General features: G+C 31.2%; 1 long non-coding RNA gene across 12 annotated transcripts; it reads left to right on the top strand.

Annotated features, from left to right (window-relative positions):
• Nucleotides 1-308: 308 nt before the first annotated feature.
• On the top strand, nucleotides 309-3,241 carry LOC111921222 (uncharacterized). 12 transcript variants are annotated; one of them, XR_006186931.1, is made up of 3 exons: nucleotides 1,440-2,195; nucleotides 2,550-2,640; nucleotides 2,925-3,241. It is a non-coding gene; the product is annotated as an uncharacterized LOC111921222 (long non-coding RNA). The 12 variants fall into 12 exon arrangements; XR_006186932.2 differs by having other exon boundaries at nucleotides 1,441-2,195; nucleotides 2,557-2,640; XR_006186935.2 differs by having other exon boundaries at nucleotides 1,443-1,983; nucleotides 2,114-2,195; nucleotides 2,557-3,241.
• Nucleotides 3,242-3,450: the final 209 nt, after the last annotated feature.

The following is a 3,450-nucleotide window of genomic DNA, read 5'->3' as shown; positions in this document are numbered from 1 at the left end:
CATAAACTATCACTTCTAGTGGCTCGGAATCCAAAAAAATACCGAACATCAAGATTTTAATTTAAGAAACTCAAGGTCTTGATTGCAATATAATAAAGACAAAAGTACCAATTATTTTTGTGGTTTACAAAAATTGTAGGTTCAGTTGTTTTTTTTATTTTGTATTATGTGCGTGGTCCATATGGTTTCATTTGTTACAAATATAATACAAAAGATCACAATTTTATCTTCGGTTAAACTTTCTATTGATTTTTATTATATACATTAAATTTGAAATAATAAAAACACCATTAAGCCTATCCATAATCCCCACTTCATCCTCCCCGCTTTGTCTTTCCAGCGACCTTCAAGCCCACCGGCTTTCAACCATGATCCACAAGTCTTCGGTTCTCCATCCTTGTCTCCCCCAACTTTTCCAATTTTTCTAAGTCTTTTTTCGTCATATTAACCACCATTATAGAACAAAAAGCTAATAATTTCACCTTGTCTTTGTGTGATTAAATCTTGTGTTGGATCTTTGAATTAGATATGTTGACAAGTTCCATCAATGGTAATCAATATGTTAGATCCTATTCATCGTGTTTTATCTTTCAGATTCAGACATGCAAATCAAATTCAAGGGGAAGGGGTAAGAAATGAAAACATGGAAACCTACTAAACCACAGCGGAGATAGATTCTATGAATACATGTTCTTCATCCTTGAGAGTTCCCTAAATCTTTTGAGGGTTCTATATACTTTATGGTTACAATATACACATAATTGTAGAGTTGGAGAATGTTTCCTCATGGTTGTCATTCACACACATGAGAATAGAGAGAGAAAAAAAAAGAGATGGATAGGTAAACAAAGATAGATGTGAGAGAAAGAGAGACGGATAAAGAGGGGGAAGAGAGTGAAATAGATATATAACTATTACTCTGTCTCTCTCTTTTATATATATATATATATATATATATATATATATATATATATATATATATATATATATATTGAGATCACACGAAAGGTTAAGAACATGAGAACAAATCTCGACCATCTAATTACTTAGATCTAGGGCTATAACATGTAAGGACAATTTTTGTAAATATCAAAACTGAAAATCTTAAAATGCAGCAAAGGGGACTGAGGTAAATTCAAATGGTTTAATTTAGGTAATTGTAAATAAGAAAATAACGTAAATCTAGAGAGGGTGTTTGACTTTGCTTTTAAAATGACTTTTGAAATTTTTGGCTTTTCCAAAAAATCAAAAAGTTTAAAAAGTTGTTTGACAATTGAAAAAGATCTTTTAAAATAGTTTTTTGAGAAGAAGAAAAATGAGGCTTTTAAGAAGTCACGTATGTTTGACTTTTGGCAACTTTTGCTTTTTTTCCCTTCCCCCTCAAAAGTTTAAACAAACACATTTTAAAATTTTTTTATAGGAATCAAAAAGATCTTTTCTAAAAATCACTTTTTGATATGAAACACCCCTAATTTCCTAATATCCGAATGTTGGTTGTGCGTGTTTGGGAGCGACCCTTGTTCTTGGCATAAAATCCATCATCTTTATCACAACCTGCCTTTATCTATCCCAACTTCTACTCCCTTGTTTATACTTCAGATTAAGATTGTCTAATCCATTTACAACCTGATCTTCATTTTCCTCCCCTGTTATGCTTCATTGGATCTTCATTTTCCAACAAAAAAGTAGCTGACACCTCGCTTAGGGTTTGGTCGTAATCGACCATGGCTACCAGGTCCGCCTCCACACATATGTACCTTCGGATCTCACACTTGTATAGTTGCATTTAGCATCTGACACCCAATTCTCTCTCTAGACTCTGATGTACCACCGCCTCTCCGTAAGAACAACTACCAGAGCCTCTTCACTTCATTAACATGTCGCCAACATCGATCCTATCCTATTTGAATCGATCAAAATCTTATCACGGATCTTTTTCCAAAGTCAATTCATCGTGAATTCTCAATCATCGTCAATGGAATTGTAAGTTTAGTGTTCTCTTTGTTAATCACGGTAACTCCACAAGTTGTTTCACATGTCGATGTATTGTTTGAGATGATCGTTCCTATTTTTCAGTTTCTTCCTTATCGTGTTTCTCTTTTTGTGTTAGTAGGATGAATTCTTAATGATTCTCGGTATTTCTTCATATGATTTCATAGTTTATGGGTTAAAGTGGTCTCACTTTCACTGATCGGGTATGCTCCAATGTATTCCTCTTTTGTTGTTTAATCCGCATAATAGGGCTTATTATTATATCGTAATCCTATACTGGAAGTGCGTAGATTTGCTAGTTTCTTAGGTTGATAGGAAATTTGCTAAGTTTTAGAATGTTTACTTATTTATAATTCTTTTGTTTGTTCAATTTTGGGTTCTTGTTGATCTTTAAACTTGAACTGTTTCCCTCATTTTGGTTTGACCTGTAGACTAGGCAAGATTACTAGCTTTGAAATCTGATTTGTACACCCAATTTTGTTAAGTAAAACGATGTCTTTTTGGTTCATTTCTTCTTTTTCATCTTACAAGTCGATGTTTTTTATAATGGCTTTTAGTATGCAGGTGTGGTGGAATTACACATTATAGTCTCTATATCCATACATGTATCCTAAATTGATAAATGATATCACTATAACTCGCATGTTGGTAAGTGCTAAAAGATGCCAAAAGGTGACCTCGAATCCATACTTTCTTTTCGGGGGCACCACCTTGATATTCATTTATGATTGTAGCTTTATCCATTAATGAATAAAAGTTCTAGAATAATATATTTGAGCAAGTTGCACCCATAAATTGAAAGTCCTGTGAAAATGATGCACCGGGTCCTTGATTATGTGATTAGTGAGATATTGAGTTGGAGCTAAAGCTTGTTAAATTACAAGGTGGGGGCTCTTGTTTCTAATTAACTTTTTTTTGCTTTCTTTTTTTAGGTAATTGAATGAAAGACAAAAATTCATTATGCGTAGCAAATTGAAAGTTGCAATATACAAACTGCAAGACTACAAGAATCAGAGACAACAAAGAAAAATCAAAATATCAGCTTCATTGGATAAGCCACAACAAAATTTCTATATTGCAACTATTTTTGTGTCTTATTCATTTAAGATTAATGAAAAATACCTAAATTATACATTGTAATTTCTTTTTTGTTTTGTGGTATTCATTTATGATTATAGGTATATTTTAATTATCTATACAATATATTTTATTCATTTATGATTATAGTTGTATTTGATTTTTATTTAAATATTATGTTTTATTCATGTATGATTAATAGTTTGCCTCTTATTCATTCACGAATTAAAACCGAATGAATCAGATACTAGAAATTTTTTAATTTTTAATTTTGAAAGAAAAATTGATGATTATTATTTTTTTCATCTTATATTAATAAAAAGAAAAAAAGCATTTAATTATGTTTTAAATATCAATAAGAATCCAAAGAAAATATATTTA

The sequence above is a fragment of the Lactuca sativa genome, chromosome 9 (assembly GCF_002870075.4).
Source record: "Lactuca sativa cultivar Salinas chromosome 9, Lsat_Salinas_v11, whole genome shotgun sequence".
NCBI lineage: Eukaryota > Viridiplantae > Streptophyta > Magnoliopsida > Asterales > Asteraceae > Lactuca > Lactuca sativa.
The sequence above is the reverse complement of the archived record's forward strand: the minus strand, read 5'-3'. Positions and strand labels throughout refer to the sequence as shown.